Source organism: Rhipicephalus microplus, chromosome X (assembly GCF_043290135.1).
Source record: "Rhipicephalus microplus isolate Deutch F79 chromosome X, USDA_Rmic, whole genome shotgun sequence".
NCBI lineage: Eukaryota > Metazoa > Arthropoda > Arachnida > Ixodida > Ixodidae > Rhipicephalus > Rhipicephalus microplus.
Window position 1 is genome coordinate 68,739,640 of NC_134710.1, and position 27,895 is coordinate 68,767,534.

Below are 27,895 nucleotides of genomic sequence, written 5' to 3' on the forward strand. Positions count from 1 at the left end.
GAGATATGGCCAAGTCTGGCAGATGCAAAAATAATATCAAATACCGTTTGCGATTATAGCATCCTATAAGAAATTCAGGTACGAACACAGCGATAGTATGTTGTTCGGTGCTGGTGATGCTAAAATTTGCAAGCCTGCATCCTCTCTCGGCACACTCGTGCACATACGTATTAACATAGCATTGCCACTCCTCCTGGCAAAAGGCATGGAATAGCACACACACGCAGCTACATCAAACTGCTGAGTAATGAGTTTACGTACAACTCTACATAGTTTTCAACAAGCTCAAGCAATCAATTTGTTGAGAAAGCTTTCTTCCAGCTATCCAATAAAATGCAATCCCCCTGGTGTAAAAAAAGAAAAAAAAAAGAAAGTCTATAGCAACGAAGCTTCAAACTACACTCGTTTAGAGGTTACGACGAACAAGCAAAAAAAAAAAAAAGTCCCGAGGTGTCGTTCGTTGGGCTAGTTTGCCACGTAATTGCAAAAGGTAAAAAAGCGGTGCGAAGGTGACGCAACAAAAGTGAAGGACTGAGTCCGTCTCGTGTGTTCCTTCACTAGTGTTACATCTCCTTTGCGCTGTTTCTGACTTTTTACGAACGAAAGGCTTCTTCGCTTTCATTTCTTTACTCAATAGACATGTGCTCGTAGCCAGTCAGTGGTGCCGGGATTACCCGCGGGCTCCAGTTGTATGCGGGTGCCACGGCCGATTTTACCATATAGCATTCCTCGGCTTTTCTTCCCATATTAAACCACACACATCGTATAGCGTAGATGACGCTAGCAATACACTCCTCAACGTCTCGAAGCACAAAAAAAAAGCTGTTGTAAGTGCATTATGCACACGTGAACACGATTTCATCCCGTTTACCAGACGGACACTGTCACATAGCACGTAATAAAGCTAAATTTAAATCAGAGTACACAGACGACATAGGTTTATACGGCCTTTCGTTTACCATGCACAGTGTTTGCCCAAGCGAAAATTGTCATCTATGTCTTCGACTAAAAAAACAGTCTAACGAATATTCTTCACGATTGATTGATTGATTGATTGATTGATTGATTGATTGATTGATTGATACATTTATTTGGTGCGTTTCTTTGCGGTGTCATTAATGACTATGTGTCAGTCGTGCCTGTTTTTGTATTGTTCTTATTCGTGTTATTGCTTTTATGTAATTATATTAGATTTGGGTGCACGTTAAAGAACCCCAGGTGGTCAAAATTTCCGGAGCCCTGCACTACGGCGTCTCAATCCTATGGTGTTTTTGGGACGTTAAACCCCACATATCAATCATCAATCATGTGTAAAAGTTGAGGATTGCTCATTGCCTCCATTCGAGTAACATTACGTGGCTGACGTCAGTGTTTTCGTAACCCGTCAAAAAGGGGCGCAATTCGGCTCGGCCGAATTTGCGAATCCGTGCAAGAAGCTATTGCTACACAACCCCAAAAGTTTAGTTCGTTTTATGTCTAGAGACAAAGCGGAATTTTTCTCGTTTTTTAAATTCTGGCATGTGAGAGAGGCAAAACGCAATGATATAGGCATCCCGTTGGCTTAAATAGCATCTTAATCATTCAACCACTAACTTATACACTCGTTATATATTATATCTCTTTGTTTAGGAGGGTTCACACATACAAAAGAATATAATATAGAGCTTCCTGTGAGGAAAATGACATAAAAAATCACTGATTGCCGTTCATTACGTGACTTCCTTCATTCGCGCTGCATCGAGGTTTTTCCTTGCTCCCAAGAATGTTCTAAAAATACGCATAACGAAACGGAGGAATCTCCGAGTCGCTCGCAAACAAATCTTGGGAATCAGTTTTAACGGTGTTTCTCCAATACTCTCATCGAAAAGAAATACAAGCGCTAGAAAATTTATTCTAGCACAGTTTTAAATTCTTTGCCTCACAAACCCCGGTGGACGAAGTTAACAGCCATGAATGCCTGAGCAGTTTTGCATCAAAACTGGCCCTTCAAGAAATCCTTCATCAGCAAAAAGACGTGTAAGCAATACGTCTAAACGTATCTATCCTCCTACTGTTGAAGAATCTAATGAGGTGCAAGCATTCAACCAAAGACAGCATTAGCACAAAAAAAAAAAGACTGGCGGTGTTTGATCTGCAAGGTGTGTTGGAGTAAAACAACACCACGTTCTGTCTAGATTAAATGCGTTGAGTTCAAGGACAGGGCTCTGTAATAATGTGTGAGGGCCCGCAAAGTGACATTTAAGTCTTTCTACTGCAGAAACTGAAAAAATTAATTTTCTTCATACTGTCTGGTGAGAGAGAGGGAAATAACCGCTCACTTAGAAAACAGTGTTCCGAGCGAGCCCCGGTGTCACCCTAAGGTGGGAGGGTACCCTAGTCATGAACCCTCTTCGACTGCCCCCTTGGCCCTGGCGACGAGTTTTCGCTGGTCTTCCAGGTCCTCGAGAACGAGCTTCGCCTCCCACGTTTCCATTAGGTGGTCGTCGTTCGTTCTTGGTGCTTTGTCCCGCTCCGGTTGCATGTCGTGGTTCACATAGCACTGGTATTCTAGGAGCAAGTGTGCCAGGGTGTCCGGTACGCTGCAGAGCCGGCGCATGTAGCCATGTGTCGTTGAGTAGAGGTGGTGCATTAATGTTCTATGTATGTATGTGTCGCTTTGCAAGTGTCTGATGATCACGCTTTCTTCTTTGGTTAGTTTTGGAGGGGGTGGAGGGGTACACCCGTCGCTCAAGTTTGTAGTGTTGAAGTAGCGACGAATAGGTGTTTTCTACAACCTCCATCTCTGCAGCCACGGATCTGGTATCCTTTGGTCCCAGGAGAGACCGGCTGACGTGCTCGCGGACAGCGGCTTGGGCCGCTTCATTTCCCTGTAGACCCTCTTGTCCAGAAATTCAGATTAAGCAGGTATTGGAAGTGGAGAGCTTCGCCGTTGCAGGATGTTAACTGCGTCGGCTGAGACGCGGCCCTTCGTAAATATTCCGGTAAGCGGCTTGCGAGGGAGTGAAGATCACCGCGGCGTCTTTACATGTGGTGGTGGCGAGAGCGATTGCCGTTTCTTCCGCTGCGTCTGAGTTGCGTGCCTTGACTGTGGCCGACGCTAACTCTCGGCAGTCTGCGACGCTGATAGCGTACACGTTTCTACGGGGGTACTTGGCCGCGTCGGTATAGCGAGTGTTCGGGTCTTGCCTGAACTTTCGTTGAAAAGCTGCTGCTCCAGTCTTTCGTCTACCTTTGTAGAATGTGGCGTGCATGTAGCGTGAGATAGACGCGATGGACCAGGACTCTCGAACGTCCACCGGGATGCGCTTTCTCTGGTCTGCATCCGCAATGAATGATTCGCTGTAGTTGACATACAGGAGTACCGACCTCCCAGTGGGCGTGAGCTTAGGTCGTTCCAGCTGGCTGTTCTTGTGAGCCTCCGCGAGCTCTTGCCGCGTGTTGTGGACACCCATCTTAAAAAGTTGTGAAGTAGAAGCCATGGGTGGCAGTCCCATGGCGGCTTTGGTTGCCTTTCTTATCATAATATTAAGTTTTTCTATTTCCGCAGTTTTTAAACAGAGGTATGGCGTGCCGTATACGTGATGCGGTTGGTAAGCAGAGCTTGCATTATTCATAGGGTGTCGTGTTTTTTAAGCCCATTGCGTTGGGTTTGCGATCCTTTTGACGAGGTGCGTGAGCTGCGAGATAGTTCTCTGGAGTCTCGGTATGGTGGCCGCTCCCGATTCATCTTTGTGTATGTTAAGTCCGAGCACCCGTAGCGTATCTACTTTCGGAATAATTGTCCCGTTGAGGGTGACGCAAGGTCGGGCTCTTCGTATATGGGAGGCCTGCCTCTTGTCCTTGCTTTGAGTATCTAGCGTCATCATCATCGCCAGTCATCATCATCGTCATTTTTCTAGCCACCGCGCTGCGCCTCTCGTGCAGCTCATGCGACAGCTCGTGGCACGAGCGGTGGAGAACAAGCTAGGCACTTGGTGTGTGGGACGTGCAAAGCCACGCGGCTCCACTTCAGGCGTGGAATAAAGTGGCGAGAGAACGACACGACCACGTTGGCCGCCGTCCCATCTTCCTCTCTCGCTACAAGTACAAGATGCTCAGACATCTGGGGGGCACAGTTGAGGCCGCAGTGTCGGAGATACCTTTCGATGGTGTTTACGGCATCTTGTAAGCAGCTCTCTTGTCTCCCGATGCTCGAAGCCTTGGTCCATATCGTGATGTTGTCAGCGTAGATCGCGTGCCGTACATCTGGTGTTTTATCGAAAACCTTAGGCAGATTGATCAAGGTCACGTTGAACAGTAGCGGTGACATGACCGAACCCTGTGGCGTACCTCTTTTAGGTATAATTGGAAGCTTTTGCTGCGGATGTTCTAGATGCCCACAGTTGCTGTATGGTCCGTCAGAAAGTTTCGGACATACGTGTAGGTCCTAACGCCGCAGCCGGTTCTTTCAAGGTTCGTGAGGATCGCGTCATGGCGTACGTTGTCGAAGGCCCCCTTGACATTGACTCCGAGTATCGAGTGCTTGGTTCGGTCACTGAGGTGATCAAGAAGCTTAATAGTACGTTATGTTGGGCTAGTTGGTACATATTAGGCTGAAATACGTGGCGCAAGGTTGACCAAGAGAAAAAAAGACGAGACAGAAAGAGCGCCATTTTTTTTTTCACAACTAAGTTTATTTTCACGAAGCTTTCACAATATATAGGCTCTTGGAGGACATGCGCAGACCATTTCATTCACTGCACGTGCAGGCATTAACGTTTTTATGATGTAATAACCGATAATTGCAAACATGATATCTGGGAACCAGCAACAAACAGATATGCCTAATGTAAAGACGTCAAAAAAAAACCACACCCAAGCCTGCGCAAAAAAAAATGCGAGGAAAAACCAGGAAAAAAGGACTGACAGACACTTCGCAGCACCCAACTAAAATACATCCAGATCCAACAGTTGGAATTCACTGTTATGTAACACAACTGAAGGCCCGCTGACGCACGAGTCACCTTTCTTCATTATGTGAAAGGCTTCGAGTAACTCCCGCGCCAGCGCATCCCGGCTCCTTCCAAGTACTCGCGTGCGATCGAACTGCGGCGTGCAGTCACACGAAGCACAGTGAAAGGGCAAATGAGACCCTGTTCCATTCCTAATCGATAAGGCATGCTCCCTGAGACGGTAATTCGTACAGTGGCCTCTCTGGCCTATATAGACCTTGCCACAGCTCAGGGGAATTTCATAAACAGTGCCCACAGCACAACGCAGGAACAGCTTTACGTGCTTCTTATCGCACACCACCTTGGCACCTCTTGAAGAAATGCGGGCACAGAGCCTTGAAAGCTTATTAGGAGCAGAGAAAACCACTGGCACATGGTGCCGATTTGCAACCTTTTTCAGGTTGTGGGAGATTTTGTGCATGTACGGTACAACATGCGGTCTTTTCCTCTGTCCTTGCAATGGCTCTGGCCTCCTGCGTTCCCCCTTCAGCCTTTGCAGCAATGTTTCAGACACACTGACTAAGACCGAATAAGGAAACCCGGCTGTAGTGAGCCGTGATACCTGAATGGAAAAACTATCAAACACTGTGTGCTGGCATGACTTGGACAGCGCAGAACGAAAACACATAGCAGCTATAGACCTCTTCACCACCTTAGAACGTGAAGAATCATAAGAAAGAAGTCCTTTTCTCGTTCTAGGGCTGAATTTTCAACAGACATGACCCTCGCCCCGAGTCAGGTTAATATCTAAAAACTGCAAGCTTTCGTCAATGGGCAGTTCATGCGTGAAAATAAAGCCTTTTCTATGTTGTCGGAACAGGTTTAAAACCAAATCTACCTCACTAGAGTGCGTTACAGGGTTAGTAGAAGTTAACATCACGAGGAAATCGTCCACGTATCTAAAAGTCTTAGGGACTTTTGCTGTATCAACAGTATTTTCTAAAGCACGATCAATAGATGCCGAAAAAATCTACAAAGGACAGGTGCAACGCAGTAGCCAATACAAATGCCCTTTCGTTGAATAAACAACCCATTATTAAGAAGAGAAGGTCTTCTTAAGAAGGTCTTTTTTAAGTAGTAGAAGCACGTCCTGCGTCGAGAGCTGCTGTCTGAAGCCGAACATCGTATCTGGTAGGTGCCCATTATCCTCTAGGTACAGGGTCAAGCGGTCAGGTACCATATGCTCAAATAGCTTTCCCACACACGAGGTGAGGTGAGGTGTAAAAAAAAAAAAAACGCAGCACCCATGCAGCACCTCGTTTTCTCCCGCGCGTTACGCCAAAATGAGACATCTGGATCATTATTCACTTATTTTTAAAATGATGTTTTAAACGGTGGCAACATGGCAATAATTATGGAACACATACCATGTACCCATGTTTCCGCACTGATGTTTTATTGTAAGGAGTGCAATAAAAGTTATATTCACTATTTTAAACGTTTTGTCGCATTTTACCCCACCCTATCCTTGCTCTTATTTTTTATGTGCCCGTGCCACTTCTCCCCAAATTATTTGTATATACCACAGCTGCTATAATCCCTCTTATATTACAATATTCCCGTAAAAGTAAGTATTCTAAAAACCAATAAGGGGGCCGCCTACTCTCTGTTTGCAGATGCGCGATAAACCAACGCAGACAAGTTGGCATATATATATTACTGAATACATATGTGCAGTAATGAATCGGCTTGTTGCTCAACCGTCTCGGTTGAACCACCGTCTGAAGCAACGATATCGGCCGCCCGCTTGTGAGTCATGTCCATTGTTCATCGCACCACGTGTGCTTCCACACTAATATATTATGTTTCATAAAGCACACGTGCGCGCTAAAGGCTATACGTAACATCCTCCTCACGCATTCTTAATTCTTCGCTTCATGTAATTCAACGCTTTCTTCTTTTTTTTTTCGCGAACGCGGAAGTGTGCTGTCCTGTCGTGGTGCTCACAATAAACACGCCTGTACTGTTTGGGGACACCGGTGCGCTAATTCCGGTCCTTGGAAACGAAAGCGAACGTGGACGAGTCGTAGCCGTCGGAGGTGTCGCTGCCAAAACGCGAGGGCGGCTGTCGCGTGTACGTGCTCTCGAAAACTGGGAGCGGTTCGCGGAAAGAGCATTTCTCTTTCGTTACTAAATCGCGCTGCACGGAAAAAAAGAGAAACAAAGCAAAAGGGGAAAGCGCCGCACAATGAGAAAGAGCAGCGCGCGCGTTCGTGTGGCAACCAATCGCTATATTCACACCCAGAGTAACCCAAAATAATGCGGACACCCGAGCTTGGCAGAGCGTATAGGACTTTCCACGGCGTTCACAAACGCGTAGGCGTCTTGTTTTTCGATCCGCTTCCGCTTCGCTCGCGCCTTGCCTGCACGTTGCGGCGCCTGCATGCGCGCACTGAGGAGAGGCGCCCTTGCAGGGGATAGAAACACGCAGGTGCGTGGCGCGCCTGGATGTTTCCTGCCGAACGCCAGAGAGGGGAGAAAGGCAGCCCAGACACACACTGAGAAAGAATAATTACGGCGAACGTACACTGAACTCGAACACTCGAGGGCTGCGGGAATCACGTGACGTGTGAACCTTAACAGCGCCGCACAATCGATTGGACGTCATTTACTTATTCTCAAACTTGTACAGTGCGATTTCAGGGGTTGTTAAAGAACGCCAGATGGCTGCGATTGCCGAAGCTCTCCCCTGCGCCGTCCCTGACACTCATATTTTTGTTCTGGCTTGTAAAACCCCAGATATTATTATCATCATTATTATTATTAGTAGTAGTAGTAGTAGTAGTAGTAGTAGTAGTAGTAGTAGTAGTAGTAGTGGTAGTAGTAGTAGTAGAAGAAGTAGTAGTAGTAGTAGAAGAAGAAGAAGTAGTAGTAGTAGTAGTAGTAGAAGAAGAAGAAGTAGTAGTAGTAGTAGTAGTAGTAGTAGTAGTAGTAGTAGTAGTAGTAGTAGTATTCAAGCCATTCGATGCTTTGATTGCATGAACATTTAATACACAAGCTTCTCCTGACTTAGGGCCAGCGACAGGCGCCGCGTTTATTCCCGCTTAGCGTTAAATATGAAACAAATCAGATTAATGTAACAGTCAGCAAAGCTTTCAAACGGCGCAAACAAGACGGGGAGCGAACGGGAACACAGACGCTCATAAGATGCGCACGTGCATACGTGCGTCCGCGTCTGTTCCGGCTTTTGTCCCGTCTTCTTCGCGCAATATGATATTTTCGTCGGGGACACAGCGCGAAAGACCACAGCAGTAGAAGCACGCATACAACCACGCGTATACCGCTGTGTGTGCCTTTATTATCCTGCATGGTCTTTCACGCTGTTTCCCCTTCGACATGTTCCACTGATTATCCGACAAGTCGACCTTCAAAATGTTCACTCAGTCTATGAACCGACTCCGGGTGCGTAGCCAGGGGGTGGCACACCGGGACTGTGCGACCCCCCCCCCCCCCCCGACAAAAATGTTTGCCTACGACGCGCCTGAACCAACTAGATGAACATGTCTTGCTTAAAATACCTAATAGTAAACTCTGTGTTTTGACGTTCCAAAACCACGCTAGGATTATGAGCGATGCCACAGTGAAGGACTCCGGCAATTTAGGTCATCGGGTGTTGCTTAACGTGCTGTCGCTCACTACAAGGACCTCTGGCATTTCGCCTCCGTGAAAATACGGTCCCCGCGACAGGGATTGATCCCACGACCTTCGGATCGTGCAGCCGAGCACAGTAACCACTACGCCACTGCGGTGCCTTAATTTAAAAAAAACTTATGCCAGTCATGTTTGGTTCAATGCCAAAAATACAAGGTTCCCAAAATCTGCCTTGACACAAAAACACGACGTACTTGCGCGTATAGCCTGCACGCGCAACGGGGACATACATACAAGTGGCATGATTCTTTTCCAGAATGTTGTTATTGCTGTCATCCGGAATGATGTTGTTGCTATTGTTGGTGTGTGTTGTTGCGCGTGAACACTTGACTTGCGTGAGCAAACTATCAATAGTTTCCTGTCTGAGAAGGAGCTAGCGTTTTTGGACAGTCGCAGATGCCATAGGCTTTAAGTAATCGCTCTAAAGGCATAGTGAGTGTTGATGAGGTTGGGCTGACATACATAGATATTTTATCGGTCTTGTTATTTTGGTTTCAGATTTGGCCTTATCGTATGTGCCTACGAAATCCTTTCATCTCTCAGTATGTACATTTCGCAGCTTTCCGAATAAACTTTCAGTTGGTAGTAAGTGCCTGTCCTGCATGTCTATCGTGTTCGCGTCTATGTAGTGCGCTCTTGTTTCAAACAATCATGATTCTCCAACTCGCTTAATGAACCATATTTCTACCATCGCGAAAACTTGCCGCTGTTCGGGTTTCGTTTGACAATTATAGTGCATATAAGGAACATGGCGTATGAAGAATGCACAGAGTCCAAGGGCACAGTCCATTACATTCTTTTTGGTCGCATAGATTATACGGTGGATATATAGCTTTCATACAGATAGTTCCCTATGCTCTTACGTATATCGCGACTATGATGAATGTTCATTAATAACACAATACCATAAAAGATAGATAGATATGCGGGGTTTAACGTCCTAAAGTCACCATATAATTATGAGAGACGCCGTAATGGAGGGATTCAGAAGTTTCGACCACCTGGGGTTCTTCAACGTGCACCCAAGAGTCTGGGCCTCAGACAATACCATAAAAGTGAACAGTGAGAATAAACATCTAAATTTCGTTCATAAACGTATCCCACATCATTTAAGTGCGTGCCGAGTGGGAAGCTAGAAAAACAACCAAGGTAAAACCTCGGGTGCGGAAAAGAAAAGATTGAGGAGGCCTACAAACGTCAGCTCCATCACTCCGCTATCAATCATCGGGCATTCCAGCCATGACGCGAAGCCTTCGGTCTTGACGGGAACCAAAGAAATATACAGGACACCATTGTCTTGCTATTTCCTGAGCCCCGCGCCAGAGTACAGGCGCGTCGGGCTGGCTGGCTGAATCTCGCGTGTAACTGATTGACACGGTGGCAGGGACTCGTTCGACGCCGCATGAATCATTCGCTTTGCCAAGCACTTACAGTGCAACCGCAGCAGCACGCAAGACTTTCGTTCGAGGCCTGAACACTTTGCATGCGTTGAAGGGTATTCACTCATTCCTATATATTCACTCATTCACCAGGTATGGGCGTCTAAGGTGGTCAAGTGTTGCGCGCATATTTCATCGTGACGACTATCGTGTCCGCAAAATACTGGTGCCGAAAACAATTAAACATTCAAAGATTGCACTGCCCTGCTGTCCATACCACTTGCTGTCATTTATTTATTATTTATCCGTTTTCGGCAATTATTCATCTAGTAATGTTCAGATACTTTTTTAACTTTTGAGAATGATGTTCGACCCTCGGTGCCGACAGGTTAACGAAATGATTTGTAAACATCCAGGACAAGGATATTTTCCGAAACATTACTGTCACGACAGGGCGTAAAAAAAGGCGATGACCTACAAAGGCCCATTGTTTCCTATGTGAACACGTGGTAAAAATGAAAGCCATTTACTCGACAGCTTTTGAATCAGGTGAGTGCTATCGCACTGAATTGAAACGGTTACCTATAGTGGCCGACTGTCAGAAAGTGCAGTCGGCCACTATGAAAAAAACAACCAACAATTACAAAGCCAAACTATGAATTTACATGTACTTAAGTTAATAATAACGCGCCAACTGTACATAATAAGGACATAAAAAGGAGACAAAATTTACATTGAAACCGTGGCGGGGAGGGCGAGTGTCACAGTGCTGAAAGCGCGATACGCTTATGATGCAGGGCGTGCAAACACGCTCTATCTTCTGGAATGCGTACTTATACCAACTAGCTGAGCTCCGTATTATTATAGGCAACAAGACATCATTCAAATCTTTCGAAGTGCTTTTTGAGAAACCCTCCAGGGCGTTCTGTATGCGTTTGAATAGGGGACCTCCTCTTCCTCTTGAGGAAAAAAAAAGATACGAGTTGGGTAGCAAATTATACACTCGCGTCATGTCATAATTTGGCGAAGCGGGTCGCCTCGTTAAAGAATAAGAAATAAATATATACGTGGATAACATGTAGTGCGTAAGCCGTCTCAGAGACGCCGAGTCAATATACGTCATTACAGAGGTTACAAATTAAAAATGCTAATCACGGTTATTAATAGCTTTTGGATATCAGTATCAATAACGTTTTCAAGAAATACTGAAGAAGAATGCTAAATTTTCAGGCCTCGCCCAAAAGCTGACACGGAGGGAAAAAAAAAGGGTAACTCGGTTCCTCGTGCCATTGGCTTGAATGATGAATATTGCTGCTGCCAAGATAATGGCGGTGCACGTATAATTTGGTAACCGTGTACGCGTATTGAAAACTTCGTCGACTTCCATATGGGTACGTTTACGAGTCGTCTGAATAGACGACTACACTGAAAACCATCGTGAACCAGCACGCACTCTTTTCGTCCTCCTCTTCACCTCCTGGTTGGCACACAGAACACGAGCGCCGATGTCTCTGGCGTGGGAGGCACTAACTCTGATGGGCGAGAGAACGAGTATAGGGAGAGAAAGAGAGAGCTGTATGAAAAGGAAAGATGGAAAGAGCGAGAAAGAAGTACAACAGAGAGAAGTTGAGAAATAAAAGTATAAAGAAAGAAAGAGAGAGACAAAAGAGAAAAAAAGAGAGAAGAAAAGAAAGACGAAAAGAAAGAAATAAAGAAAGACGAAAAGAAAGAAATAAAGAAAGAGAGAGAGAAAGAAAGAAAGAAAGAGAGAGAGAAAGAAAGAAAGAAAGAGAGAGAGAAAGAAAGAAAGAAAGAGAGAGAGAAAGAAAGAAAGAAAGAGAGAAAGAAAGAAAGAAAGAGAGAAAGAAAGAAAGAAAGAAAGAAAGAAAGAAAGAAAGAAAGAAAGAAAGAAAGAAAGATGCTGCCAAGCTCCGCACTTGCTCCAGGCTTGGCGGCGTTTGCACGAAGCTTCCTTAGTTTATTTCACACATCGACACAATAGCCGCAAAAATGCGCAATGCTACTGATATGCTGACTAAAGTAACGAAGAAAAAGAAATCGAACAGGTCAAGCAGGAGACATATCTCTAATATATGCGCGCGCACGGTGGAGGGACGCCCCCCTATAGTCACCAGAAGGGTGGGAGGGGGGCATTATTTGCCCTTTACTCAGTCGAGCTTTTCACGTTATTTCTGATTGATTGATTTGTGGGGTTTAACGTTCCAAAACCACCATATGATTATGAGAGACGCCGTAGTGGAGGGCTCCGGAAATTTTGACCACCTGGGGTTCTTTAACGTGCACCCAAATCTGAGCACACGGGCCTCGACATTTCCGCCTCCATCGGAAATGCAGCCGCCGCAGCCGGGATATGAACCCACGACCTGCGGGTGAGCAGCAGAGTACCTTAGCCACTAGACCACCGCGGCGGGGCACGTTATTTCTGAATGGAGAAGGTTATACGCTACGCATGTTTTCATTCTTTTTTACAACGACAACCAAGGACTCCTGACGTTGCATTCAAAGAACAGTATTTTTTTTTTATTTTACCCCCAATAAGCAAGGGACCAAAGGGCAGGCCTTTGCAAGAAGTACGTCACCACTGGATTTTCACTTTTGCATCGGAGCTCGTTTGCGTTCAGATTCAACCAACGAGGGAAAGGGTTCTTAGCGGTGGACAGCGTCGAGCGGGGGGTTTAAGTAACAATAGCCGTCCAAAGAAGCCAACGCTCGATAGATTTACTGCAGTGAAAACCGAGTACGCTTGCTCCGATTACAGTTAGGGCCGACCGGCAGCTTTCGCTGTACTTTACGCGAGGACAAGCCGAAGGAAAGAGCCCCGTTCTCTGGAAGAAAAATGCAGCACTGTCGCGCAAGCGCGTCGCGTCGACGGCGTGTAGCAACACCGGGGCCACCGACATGGCATCCCCTCCAGTCGACTCTCCGTTGCGACAGTCACGCGCCTCAGGCCATTAAATATCCTGCAGAGTGCAAAACAGCCACTTGGACCGTAACCTTGAACCCATGCCGCGGTCTTGAATGAGAGTTGAAACATAACAACGCTAATTTAAACTCACAGCAAGCTGCATCTGGGCACGTTGGTATTCCATAGTTAAGAATGGTAATAACGCATCAAAAAGTGTATGTGTGTGTGCGTCTGTGTATGTGTGTCCTCTTTGTGTCCTCGTTTTTAGTGCGCTATTACCATTCCTAATTATGAAACTCGCAGTCCTACACAACGCTGCGCATGCAAGCGAGGAAAGATAAGCAGACAAAATGCCAAAGAGAGAGAGAGAGAGAAGTAAACATTTATTTTGAAACAGTGCTCCGAGCAAAGCCCGGTGTCACCCTGAGGTGGGAGGGCTCCTTAGTCCAGGAACCCTCTGACTTCTACTGCTCTCTTGGCCCAGACGACGAGTTGTTGTTGCTCTTCCAGGTCCTCGAGGGCGAGCTTCGCCAGAACAGAAAATTATAACGGCACGAGCAGAAGTTCCGGTGCTTAGTGCAAAGCACCTAATGATGGTGCCTGTTCAGGATTCAAGTGGGAGGCCACTGCAGGCTTTACGCGGACAACATCGAAGTCAAGCGTTCACACCTACGCGACGAGTTGATGGTGTGTGACTAAACACTTGACATGTTATTGTGAGTTTTGAAAATGCTCTAATACAACGGTGTAGGGCATTTACAGAAACGCCTGAATTATTCAGCCTTGTACTATACAGCAAATATTTCTTTTGGCAGTTTTTGATCCATTCAACTATTTTGTATATGGCTGGCTTGGCTATAGCGAGGCCATCATCAAAGACATCAAGTTTGCCTCCTTTCATGTCGTGCGTCTTTTTAATTAATATTTTGTTGTTGTTTTTTTCTCTCTAACGATCAATGCCCTTGTATACAACGAGTTCAGATTTCGAGTAGAATGAGGCAAACGGTCCTCTTGTGACGGCGCATGCGTCATTCGTCATGTTCGCTAAAAGAAAAGACAGAGGAAAAAAAAAGCTGCGCTGTCGTATTTTTAGAAGCGCATCATGATTAAGCTTCAGGTGTTTCCTCCTTCTTGAAATGGAATCCACTGATCAGCAGTCCGAGGCTGTAGCTCGACATAACTTGGTATGCGCATGAGATAGAAGCCAGTGAAAACGTTGGATTGCGCGCTTTCAGCTCGCAACACCCACCACTCGCTCTGTCTCTATCACCTTGAAGTTGACTGCCGCTGAATCGCATCGAATACCGATATGGCAGAAGGCCTATTGGCAGCGTTCGATGGAGCGAGACAAGGTACACAATGTATTCGTGAAAATCGACTGAATTTTATTTTCGAAGAAGAATTCGGGGGTCAGAAATGCGACAAAAGGCGAATAAGAAAAAAAAGGGGGGCGGAGGGGGAGGTCACCACCGCCCAACGCACTCGCTTCACATTCTTGCACTCGAGTAATAATTTTGTTACCTGGATGCTCCTATAAAAGGTTTACTTGAGATATCGCTTGGTTTTTCTATGGCGAAGATTTTATAATTTTTTGTTCGTGTCCAAGCTCTTCTATCCAGACGCATGACATCAATGCAATGTGGGCTGAATTTAAAGATACCGTATTTTACTGTATCAACAGGTTTGTACCAATGAGAAGGAAGAAAAAAAAAACAGGATCCATGGATAACCCGTAAAATTACACATTTAAAACGAAAAATTAGCCGTGAACGAAAAAGTTAAGAAAAGCCGACAATAAAATTTTGGCCCCAAACACTGCATTGCGCACGAAACTGACCGCTGCTAAAGAAACCTTCTACGATATTACATTGACTGGTTTCATGAAGGATGATCCACGCCTTTCCTGGTGTCATTTGTCACTGGATAACGAAGGTCCTAGGGCCATTGTCCTTAACAATGCATCATGAACTTGTGACAGAATGCTCTTGTATTGCAACTTGTTTTAATGATTTTTTTAATCTGTCTTTACTGATAGATCCGCAAATGGTTTTTTTTTTCACCCTTTTCGCGGCATTCCCCATACATTTCACCAATGCCCGATATAGATGCGCTATATGAAGGCATTGGAGCACTTTTACCTAATATTGAAGATAAGAAATCCATAGAACCTGATGGTATACCAAATGAGTTTTTTCGCAGGTATTCAAAATGGATAGACCGCCATCTTGAGATTGTACTTAAAGCATCGCTAGCACAGAAACGAATCCCAGATGATTGGCTAGCCGCAAAGGGTTTTCAAGTACACAAATCAGGTGAAAAGCAAAACATCGAAGATTATCGACCCATTTCATTGACGTGTGTGCGCTGCAAGTTTTTTATCACATATCAAAATCAATCTACGAATGCTTTGAAAACAAAAAAAAAGCTTTTTTGAGTAAGATATACACTGTTACACAATTGGTAGAAACACTTAATGACTTTCCAACTGGACTGATTGATATGTGGGGTTCAACGTCCCAAAACCGCAATATGATTATGAGAGATGCCGTAGTGGATGGCTTCGGAAATTTCGACCCCTTGGAGTTCATTATTGTGCACTCAAATCTGAGCACATGGGCCTACAACATTTCCGCCTCCAGCGGAAATGCAGCCGCCGCAGCCGGGATTCGATCTCGTGACATGCGGGTCAGCAGCCGAGTACCTTAGCCACTAGACCACCGCGGCGGGGCATTTCAACTGCACTGAATTGCAGAAAACGGATCGACGCTATATGTTTACATTTATCGAAGGCTTTTGTTTGGGTTACGCCCATTAAGTTAATAAATAAGCTAATAAAAATGATTATAAAATATGAAGTGGTAGTGTGGATCCGCTCATACCTCACAGGTCGAACACAATACATCGAAACAAATGATAGCAAATCGAGTCTGCTAAACATAACGTCAGGCGTATAACAGGGATCCGTCTTAAAACCGTTGCTTTTTTTTTTGTTAATGATATAAACAATATTGCCCATGTTATGATTGACGACATAACCATCAGGTTGTTTGCAGATGATGAAATCAAATCAAAGTTTATTTTCCGCTCTGTAGTACACAAAGAAAAGACTGCGAAAGATAGTTGTGTATTAAAACAGCTTGACTAGTTCACAGCGCCTCATACACACAGCGCCTCAGCAGGAAACACACAGCGTCTCAAGTTCACAGCGCCTCAGCAGGAAAACAAATACAAAGTAAAAATTCAGAGTGGTAGCAGCATCGCGGTAAACATGAAGATATAGCACCTCATGGGTAGCGCGTCACAACTACGCGTACATATTGTAGTTATTATCTATTACATATATGAACAGCAGATTGAAAGCAATATCATTACACTCAACGGGGGTGTAAGAGCGCTTGCTTTGCAATATCATTACACTGTGTAGAAAATCAAACATGATAACGCGATTGTCATCCAGAAACAAAATATAAGGCACATAATACGCTACATAAAAAAGACATACATTGCAACATTGTACACTATATAGATCATAATGAATACTTATCGGTTATTACAGCATGGTGTAACTCCTGGAAAATGAGCCTCAACATAGCAAAGTGCGTCAAGATGACCATAACACGTAAAAAAAAAACCCTTGGAATTCACTGACATGTTAAACAACACTGCTATAACAACCGTTAACCAGTACAAATACCTTGGTCTGACAATCACTTCTAATTTGAGCTGGAAAACTCATATCGAAGGTATAACATCAGCAGCACTGCGGCGATTGTGGTTCTTAAAGCATGAGGCACTGCACCAGCAAAACAAAACTAGTCGCTTACACTACATTGGTACGCCCATTGTTGGAATATGCTGACGTTGTATGAGATCCTCACACACAAACAGAAATATACTTACTAGAACGAGTCCAAAATAAATCCCTTCGGTTTATTTACCACGCGTACAGTAGACACTGTTCAGTTACTGAACTCCGTAATAGATCCGCTCTTCCCACATTGGAGTCCCGTAAAAAGCTACATCGCTTAAAATTCCTTTATAACATAGTCAACGGTCACTCAGGACTCGCCTTTAACACTTACATGCAGTGCAATACATCGCGAAAATCTCGGAACAAGCATGATAACACCATAGTGGTGCCGCTTACAAAAACAAATTCTCGGCGATATTCATTCTTTCCACGAACAATTTCCGACTGGAATGAACTACCTCATGACGTCACCAGCATCGCAGCGCCCGACGCATTCTTATCAGCTGCCACTGCCTGTTTGTAGCAAAAGCTGTCTGGTCGTATGTGCAGATTTCAATTCTTCTAATGATGTTTTTACACTTCGTGTTAGGAACAAAAATTTGGATTGTATTTTCGATACCACTCTTGTGTTGCTCCTGTAACCCGAGTATTCATGTTCCACGCAAACCTGTTATGTGGTGATTTCATTTCTGCGCCGTGAAGTGTAGCGTTATATGTGGCTGCAAGTACGAAAGTTTGTATCACTCCTGCCTTGGCCACCAAGAGGTGGCTGGCAGTATGCAATAAATAAATAAATAAATAAATAAAATAAAAAAATAATTCCAGGCCTACCTACATGCGATCAAAAAAGGAAATTTATATATAAGAGTTTAATTTTGTGACTGAAAGAAAAAGTGTACAGCTGAATGTGCTCTTGTTTTAAAGATCAAGTGTTACACATTTGCAAATAATTCATGGATGTCGTGGCATGAACAGTTGAATAAGTCAAAACCTTTCAGGTCACAGTGATTTAAAAGAGCTGGAAGAGAGTAAGATAAGTGCTGTTTGCCTCAGTTTAACCGTGATTCCCAGAGATATAGTGAAATTAATAACCAGAATAATCAGGCGTCACTTAAGCAAGCTCTTAAAGCTGTAGGAGGATATACCACTACACCAGTTATACTCAGAGTTACAAACCGGAAAAAAGCACGTAGTCAAACGTCATTATGAGATAAATTCCACTACTCTAAAAGAAGTTGACTCAGTAAAATATCTGGGAATAGTAACTTCAAAAGGCTTAAGTTGGAAGTCACACGTCAACAGCAATTGTGCAGCTGCAGAAAAAAAAAAAGTTATGGTTCCTTCGCCGGAAAACACCAACCGTTAAGCTGCTTGTATACTTGACCTACGTAAGGCCAACGTTAGAATATGCCATTGCAGTATGGGATCCGTTCAAGTCGGGATTAATAAACCAAATTTGAATAAAAAAGATACAGAGAAAAGTCGCAAGGTCAATTTTATCGCGTTATTTTCGAAATGACTCCGTTTCTGAAATGCTTCGGTTGCTTTAATGGCCTTTGCTGGCTCAATGCCGGCAAGTTCGTCGACTTAAATTTCTTTTTTTTTTGTTATCAAAAGAACATCTCAATTTAGAAACTAAATCTTATCTTGTTCCCAGACTGACCAGCAGTGTCAGATCATGCAAGGAATTTGTGTTTTTGGTTCCAAAATCGAGTCTTGAATTTACACGTTTTCTTTTTTTTTTCACGAACAACTGTAGAGAGTGGAATCAGTTGTCAGTATATGTACTGAATTCTAAGAGCACCGAAAGCTTTTAATGGTACATTAAAAATATATAGCTACATTGACTATTGCTAGTGTTGCACGTACATTGCCATGTTCGGAAATACATCGCGCATTTGCTTCGCATGCTATCACAATGTATGTATGTACGTTTTTCTCCAGCGTGTTTTAAACGTGTCGTGTTCGTCCTGAAAAAAATACATATTGTTCTAGTTTTGTCTTCAATATATCATTTTGCACTTGTTTTTGTTTTATGTTAACATTTAGTATACCCATCCTGTTATAGTCATAACGACCAACAGTATTCGGAATAAATAAATAAATGAATAAATAAGTATCAACGTGCGATCAACAGGCACGTCTACGGTTAATCGTTCAGATATTTCACACTACACTTCGTGCTTCCAAGAAGACAGGGGTTGGCTTAATAGCTATACATAACCTACATGTTTTCCTGCTTGGCCATTATATCATAAATAAGAAATATTGCTTAGGCCAATCCAGGCGAAATTCCTTTCAGGAACGAAAACTTCATGTAACGCAAGCACTCCCATTTGCATTTCGTCGTTAAGTTAGATCACATCCTTCGCAAAGACGTAATGGCCGCAGCGGGATGAACAGTAGCGAAGCGGGAACAGGGTGCACCAATACGGTGTAACGACCGCCAATATTACAGCATGTAATTACAGCGGGTTGTATAATTACACGCAATATACGCGCGCACGCATTGGTGAAAGTGCGCACGAGGCCTTGAGCGCTGGTTTGTGTTGCTTTCTCGTCCGGCTCTTCTTTCACGAGTACCGTCTCTCCGCAAGTGAAAAAGCCCCGACCTCGACCGGAGCGAGTTCAATGTCAGGCTGCGCGTGGACGTTGTATGCAGATCACGCGACGCGCCTCCGCGTCCATCGCCGGATGCCACCGGGGCTGTAACTCGCCGGACGAATCGCTGAACTACGCCCTCTTTTTCGGAGCACGGGGAGGCGAAGAAATAAACGTATGCGGCTCGTAGCGCTCGCTTGAGTCCCCGAAGAGGCGAAAGCTTTGTAACGCCTACACGTCCTTACGCTATACCGCATGCACGCATCTCGCAGCTTGGCAAAGACGATCCCATCATTCTCTGCATCTCTCACTTTTTTTTTTGCCACGCGACTCGAACCGAAGTAAACAGGTGCCTCCGCCAAGGCTCTTCCAGATTGCCCAGATATGAAGAATTCAGTCGAGGCGTACGACTCAGCCGTGTTGACTGATTGATTGATTGATTTGTGGGGTTTAACGTCCCAAAACCACTATTTGATTATGAGAGACGCCGTAGTGGAGGGCTCCGGAAATTTTGACCCCCTGGGGTTCTTTAACGTGCACCCAAATCTGAGTACTCGGGCCTACAACATTTCCGCCTCCATCGGAAATGCAGCCGCCACAGCCGGGATTTGATCCCGCGACCTGCGGGTCAGCAGCCGAGTACCTTAGCCACTAGACCACCGTGGCGGGGCCTGCCATGTTGACGTGGTATTCGAAATAATCAAACTACTAATTAATGATTAAGCGTTAATTGCTTACGTGGATGAAATAGACGGTACATTGCAAATAGGAACTTGCGACTTCCTGTTTTTCTCCCATGTTCTACAAAGTAATAACCACTGATGAAAACATAATATTCGAGCCCAAAAGTACGCGAGCACACGTATATTCTCACAACGTCCATAGTTCGCAAGAGCTACGACGACAAAAAAGAGTTCTTGAGAAGCACAGATTACTGGGCGAATTGATAATTCGTGTTAGCTGACTTGCGCGAAAAAATTGAGGTACAAAAGGAATACACCTGGACACAGCGCTCACCGACAACTGAAACTTTACTGAAAAAAAAACAGACGAAAATGCACAGCCACATTCACTACAACCGTGCTCTAACATATCATTGCATTGAAGTGAAAGCGGCTGCACACCATCGTTCGGCGATACGGTAGTGAAAGCTAAATACAGGGTGGCGCGGGAAAGTGAAGCGGCGTATTTTATCAACAAAGCTGGTGTCCCGAAACCCTCGGTTGTGTGTTACTTGCCGCTGAGGTGGCTATTCTGGAAGCACATCATTAATACAATCTGTCTGCTCATACAGCCATTTTTTTTTTCCACTGTACTTGTTCTTGTAACCATTTATATGTGTCTTTTTTTTTTCAATAAAGTTTCACATCTTAGTGTGCGCTGTGTCCAGGTGTCTTGCTTAAGTACCTCAATTTATTGCGCAACTCAGTTAACATGAATATTGTTTCGTTAATTACACTTCTTCAGCCTAGATTTTTGTGGCATATGCCGTCATCAATCCTATTAAACTTCGTTTTTTATCTATGTTTAGCTCATTCGTTCCATCACAAGTCATACGCCGAAGCAATGTGGCTACCTTAGATTTTCCCGCCAATTTCATTGATTTACTGCATGCAATACTACCAATACAACTCGCACATACACGCCTTTCGATAGGTCTCAAAATGAACAATGGTGCGGCTACGTGTGACCTTATATATGTTGTTACAGACTTCTTAACGAGTTTCCATTTTTATAGTTTTCGTTTGTTTTCTTTTTTATGTTTGTAAAGATTTGGTGTGAACAGCTCCTATTCGGTTACAAAAGTTCTCATCTTTCACATATAATGAAGAAGGAATTCTCCTAAAGTGTGCCTTTTAAACAATATATTAACGGGCTTTGCATAAGAACGAGTGCTACTTAACCGTATACAGTATGCGGATGTGAAAACATGTGCGAACTTTTGTTTCACTCTTTCTCAACCCTTCCACGCACGCGAGTCTGCGGTGCCTCGCAGATGCAAACACGACCTTATCATCGGGAATGGCCCACGGCACGCGTATCGTCGGCTGTCATGAACGCGTCGCTGCCTTCGGAGAGTGTAGTGCCAGCGCTTTGCAAACCCGACAAACAGCGGCCGTATGCTGAACGAGCACTTAACCCCGCTCACGCATGTAGTATACCCAAGGAGGTTTAAATAAATCTTGCTGGAGTGGAGGCCGCCTATGCATGCCAATGAAGGGCAGCGAAGCAGTGGTGCGTGCGCGGCGGCCATCTTGCCGTAGGCGAAATACGGTAGCCATAGCGCGCCCGCCGCGTTTTCCGGTGTGGTTTTTAGCGGTTATGGAGGGCACTAAGCGGTAAGTTATCAAGAATAAGAAGTCAAATCTCAAACAAGAATACAGTCAACCTTTTTATGTTTCCTTAAAAAAAATTTTTTTGCATGAATGCACACCGACGAAGGGTATCTAACGCTTGTTTTTAAATAGCTTATTCGTGAAAGCCGAGCTCACTTTCTCGGCATTCGTTTCCCTCTTTATTGTATTCTTCATGTGACGGAATCTTATGCACATAGAAATTTCGACCACTCTGTTTACGTGGAATATAAAAGTGGGTGTCCCAAGCATCATACCTATAGAAAAGGATATGCTCATCGAAAAAGATGTACATAGAATGAAAGCTGCAGTGAGCCCCCCTTCTATTCTCAAAAATTAGCTTTTGATTCTTTATCCTTTTTATTATAGCTATAAGATAAAGCCTCGCTCTTTCTATTCACTCTACGATTTCTCTGCGTAGGAAATTTTCTTCTGGTGCTCTTTTGCTCGCCTTAGAAAACACGAACCCCCCACCTCGCCCATTTTTTTTTTTTTTTTGGTAAGAACTGCCGTGTAGGTGATGCAACTGTCACATCTTCAAATTAAATACATATAACGGCCCGAGTACCCTAGGCCTCGGTTATTGTCGCTTTCTTTGCGGTTAGTTGGAGCACAAACATTGAACAGTTCAGACACTGGTTTTTGCTCGCTGCATGCACTTCACATAACAAAATAAAAGGCACGAATGTAAAAACTGTGTTGCCCAAACACTATTAACTACTTTTCTAGTAACGAGTTACGCTTCTTATTAGCACGAATAAGAACAAGGGGCGTAGCCAGGGATTCGCACCCCACGCCCGTGCCCCCTTCCCGTCCCCCCGAAATGGTGTTCGTCATGGCATAGAGAGCCAAACATGTTTATTTCAACGGGGTGCCCCTCCCGAAATCAACAAAATGCCCCCCCCCCCCCTCGAAAGATATTTCTGGCTACGCAAGGTTTTCGAACAGGCTAGTTTGAAGATCCATAATAGCTCACAGCGCACGCAAGTCGTCCGTGTCTCTGAGTGCACTGTGAGCTATTCCGGCTACGCCCCTGCAAGTAATCGAGAACAAATGTCGGTAAAGCCTGCAACGAATAGTTAGCGGTGTGTTATTTTTCTACTCGCTTACCACTCTAGTGGTATCAACAAGTACAAATGTGTATCACTGGATATTACAGGTGTTTTAGAAACGCGTCTACCCCAGCCAGACAACTTGCGGGTCGCAGCCCTGTCCGCTTGTAGTAATTTGACATGAAGTGCGTCTAACATATGTGATCGCTGTCTTTTGGCTTCCACCGAATTTCCGGAGCCCTCCACTACGACGCGTCTGACAGTCATATAGTGGTTTTCGGACGTTCAACCCCACATATCAATGTTTTGACTTCCACTCATCCCGTCATCTTAATGGCACAAATGTTCAACAGTCCGCCCCGACGTGCATCGAACATTTGGGTCCTTCAGATAGGAAAAAAAAATGATAAGCGTGAGATATGTGAAGACAGGTTGGGAGCTATCAACACGTGTTCCGGCATACAGTTTTTATAAAGCTCGGAATATATGATACGACTAAAACTTTATACCAGAGCATTTTTTCGCTTGACCTATGAAACCTTCAGAAAACACTATGTATTCATCCCAACTTCCGGACGCCACAACACCGGCGAACATCTGGACCATCTACGCGGCCGCAGCCACTTGAGTTGCGGAAGCATCGGTTTCTGCCTATGCCAAGATGGCGGCACGCGGCTTCACCTGAGGGGCGCCTCCTCCACTCCAGCAAATATTGCTTTAATCTCCTTGAGTATACCTAACTCAAACCACGCCACCTCCACCTTCGTGCTTCCACGGCTCCCGTACCCGTGTGACGTAGTGTTTCGCTTGAAGTATACAGGACACTCGAGAGGGGCTTCATTTTAATTGTCTTGTGCATGAACCTCGAAATATGCACCTTTCTTAATCATAATTTGAGTTTTAATCGTTCATTTCATGACCAAATATAGTTTCGATCGCGATTAAGCGTGTCTGACAAGAGGTGTAGCCGGTGCCAACATAAACCTCTGTTTAAGTGTAGCTAATGCTTTGCAAGTACTTTGAACGGAAAGTGCTGACTGTAACACTGGAGGGACCCAAATGTGGCAGAAAATAGGTGACGCTGATCAACTGTGAGATCTCAAACAAGGAACCCCAACCCGAAATCTTCAGCGGGCGTGCTCGTGTGTGTTTTTCCTGCTTTGCACAGTTGAAAACCTTGCTAAGTTGACAATGAAGTGGCGTGAGGAAGCCTCAGTCACTCTGTACCGTGCGCCCGGCGTCTGAGCACTCGTTCAAAGACACGGACCTACGAAGAGTGGTCACTCGTACAAATAGCTGCTGCACTTACCTTTAGAGGACGCCTGTTTGCGTTGCAGCGCTTGAAAGACGAGCCATTCGATGTGTTCAAACAGTTCGCTGCAGTGCCATTGTAGGACTGTACAGTTCCACACGCCGCCAACTGGGACTTTCTTCGAAACAGGTCTGCCGCACGTGCACTCAGCAACACACAAGTGCGAGCTAATTTGTCCGACAATGCACAGAATATGCAAGGCGACAAGACGTGAGGGCTGGTACGAGACACTTCGCAAGTCTTACAAGGACAACTTATTTGCGCCGTGCTCCTGGCGAAGCAGCGGGCGTGTCGAATTCGGCGTCGAACACAAACATAGCAGCAAGTTTGAATTTTTTTTATCAAGAAAACATGAAAGCAGTTTTGTTATCAACGAGGGCATCAGGAAGGCTGCTAGTATACAGCTATTATCGCACTTTATTCCTTCGGTTTCCATTATTTATGTCGCCAACTGCTTTCTCGCTATGACCCCCGGTGTTTGAAAATTCAGGCACGCCAGCACATTGCTTGCAATGAATTGCCACACAGTCCAAGACCTGCTCCCTGGCGTCATAGATGGGATATTTCGTCCTTCCATTGAGGCAACGTCCGGTCTTGGCGAACGCGGATCGGCCACGCGATAATCGAACCCAGTGTACACACCACTTTCACTCCGAGAGAAACGGCCGTGGTGCTTGCCTGATCGACCACTTGCTTCCATGCAGTGTACATACAAAACATGGTCGTGACGGTCGTTTGGTTGCCACCAACACACATATCTAAATTCTCATAGACATGTAAATACTACCTGCAGGAATTATGTGGCATGCCTCACCGCATACACCTTCACATAGTTTATCCGTCAATTTCGCAGCAACATCAGACATGAGCCTCTTGTGGATTCTAAAGATATCATGCATGCCTTGGTCCACTGGAACAGTTCTTTGTTTTCTAGCAAGAGAGCTTTCGTGATACGCATCAAACCACCATCCTTCTATATAGAAGGATGGTGGTTACTTGAGAAATGCGCTATAAAGTGCGACAGCCGCCGCTGTGGAACAGGGGTAAACTGCTGACCCGAAAAACATGACTCGATTTACTTTCCGTGTAGCCGAAATGCCAGAGGGCCGTGTATACTCTAAAATTCAAATGTGCGTGAAAGATCTCCAGATGGTGAAATTTTACGCAGCCCGACGCTACGACATGTCTCATAATCATACCGTCGTTTTGGTACGTAAAACCCCTGAAATTATTATTATTATTATTATTATTATTATTATTATTATTATTATTATTATTATTATTATTATTATTATTATTATTATTATTATTATTATTATTACATACGCGTTATGATAAAAGAAAAGTACTATGGACAGCAATAAAGAAACGTGCACTTTCTTGATGTTATTCATGTGGGTCGTTTATAATGAGTTCAAGGAACGTAGCAGGACTGCAGTGAGCCCAATTCAGTGAAACAGTACCTAATGCAAATAATAGGTAATGTGACGAATGATAAGCCTGAACAGTGGTTGTTCTTGCTGCAAAGAGACGGTAAAAAAAAAAGTGACAGCTTTGCCGCAAAGGCGTAGCAATGAACGCGATAGCAACGAATTGTAAGGTCATGTGCATTATGGCAAGCAGATCGAAACGTGCCCCGCGTTTCTCACGCACAAATTACGCACGAAATGTACCCACAGGTACAGGTGAGTGCGAATAGTCATCTCAGTAGTTACTTCGCTGTGTCTCAAAAGCGCGCCCTTTTCGCGAACGGAGACTGGGCAATGATTGCAGTTACCTTTTTGCGCCCGGTAACTACAACAGAATCGTTCCGGTGAAAACCCAAGGCCAGCCAAAACGTACAATTGTCCCAACGGCGAGATAAGCAAGTGTACAGCTGTGACCTTTTTTCTGGATTATTTTCCTGCTTGCGTTTTCATATATGTAGAAACGCATACATATACGGTGAGTGACGCCCACATCGACATCGAGACCAAAATCCAGCTGAGAGTGTCCATATAATTGATATCGCAATAAAAGCAAGTAAGGCGTTGCTGCTACGAATCGTACAGTGTGTTTCACACTTAGAGGAAATTTCGGAGCGGATGGCATCGCGATGCAGTCGCGCACCAGCAGCAGCACGCGCAGGCGCTTGAAAGGGCTCTATTTAACCACATCGTCTGCGACAGAGGTGCGCCCACATTGTCGGGCAGCCTGCTGATTTCATCGTTGCAGCGGAAACTAGGGCGATATTTTGTACTGCACGTGGTGCGATGCCAACCTATCAGCGTTCATTGGCATAATGGGGTTCTAGAAACAGTACTTGACAGCGTATTCTTTTGTTTGCTCTTTCTAAACACCGTGGAACTGAGTGCGTTCACGTATATTTCCTCTTTGTGAGTGCACCTGAGTACGCTATGACGAGGAAGACCATATTGAGCACGTAGCGTGCGTGGAAATTATTTTACGCATTTATTTTGATTTGATATGTGGGGTTTAAAGTCCCAAAAGCACCTTATGATTATGAGAGACGCCGTATAGTGGAGGGCTCCGGAAATTTAGACCACCTGGGGTTCTTTAACGTGCACCCAAATCTGAGCACACGGGCCTACAACATTTCCGCCTCCATCGGAAATGCAGCCGTGATTCGATCCCGCGACCTGCGGATCAGCGGCTGAGTACCTTAGCCACTAGACCACCGAGGCGGGGTGAGGAAATAAGTCGTGTGCGCAGCGAAGTTAGACACACATAATAAGTGTATTATAACTATACTATACCTCTTATACTGTAGCGGATGTGTGCCCCAGCCGGTGTTTCGACAAGTAGAGTTGTCTTCCTTGAAGAAGACTAGTCCACTTGTCGAAACGTCAGCTCGAGCGTGCAACCCTTGTTTACGGATTTTTTTTTTTATCGCAAGTTTCGATCTTCCCCTGCCAGCCATGTTTTGTGCCCCGCCGCGGTGGTCAAGTGGCTAAGGTACTCGGCTGCTGACCCGCAGGCCGCGGGTTCAAATCCCGGCTGCGGCAGCTGCATTTCCGATGGAGGCGAAATGCTGTAGGCCCATGTGCTCGGATTTGGGTGCACGTTAAGAAACCCCAGGTGGTGGAAATTTCCGGAGCCTTCCACTGCGGCGCCTGTCATAATCATATGTTGGTTTTGGGACGTTAAATCCTAAATGCCAATCAATCATATATCGTGCCACAGTAGCACATAGCCATTGTGAAAAATTGGGCCAATTTCTTCTTCCCACATACTCAATTGGATAGTCAAATAAGAAGTTAATCAATATAATTCGCTATTTTATTAGGGCTTCTTTCATGAGCGCTGCCATATTGCCTGGCGGGTAGCGCCGTCTTTGGTCGGACAGCCCACCGGCTTACGCAAAGCTCCGCATTTTTATGGCAATTATACTTTTGGCTGCAGCTGCTACCCCCCCCCCTCCTTTTTTTTTTTTTTTTTGCAGGGGTGAAGCTCCTTAGACCCACACCCCACTGTCGCCGTCTAAGCACCCTGCGCCGAGCAAGGACACCGAGCAAGACAACAGGTGCGCGCTCCTCGGTGCAGCGGGAGCGCAGGTGCGGCGGCAGACGCCACGCACACTCACCCACTCTTTGGTTCCCGTCACCGAACGCAGCAGGCACCCTCCACCCGCTCCCAATCTTACCACCTGCATGAAAGCCAGCAGCGAGATGAGGCGCGTAGTTTTTTTGTGTCCAATATCTAATTGACATGTGGGGTTGAACGTCCCATTTCTATAAGGCGCGGAACAACTGCTAGTTTTATTTATTTGGGCTTGGGGGTGGTAGGGGGGTTCGTTCTGACTATATTTAATATCAAGTGATCCAGGCTAGGTACGTAATGATTATGTGAGACTTCCTGGAAAGGTTTGATCCGTTGAG

At 45.1% G+C, this 27,895-nt stretch overlaps 1 long non-coding RNA gene across 1 annotated transcript in view; it reads right to left on the reverse strand.

Moving 5' to 3' along the window:
* Positions 1-24,472, reverse strand: part of LOC142776869 (uncharacterized) — a 41,041-nt gene extending 16,569 nt beyond the window's left edge. Inside the window, exon 1 of the long non-coding RNA XR_012887858.1 lies at positions 24,015-24,472. This is a non-coding gene — a long non-coding RNA (uncharacterized LOC142776869). The remainder of the gene's footprint in view (positions 1-24,014) is intronic.
* Positions 24,473-27,895: the final 3,423 nt, after the last annotated feature.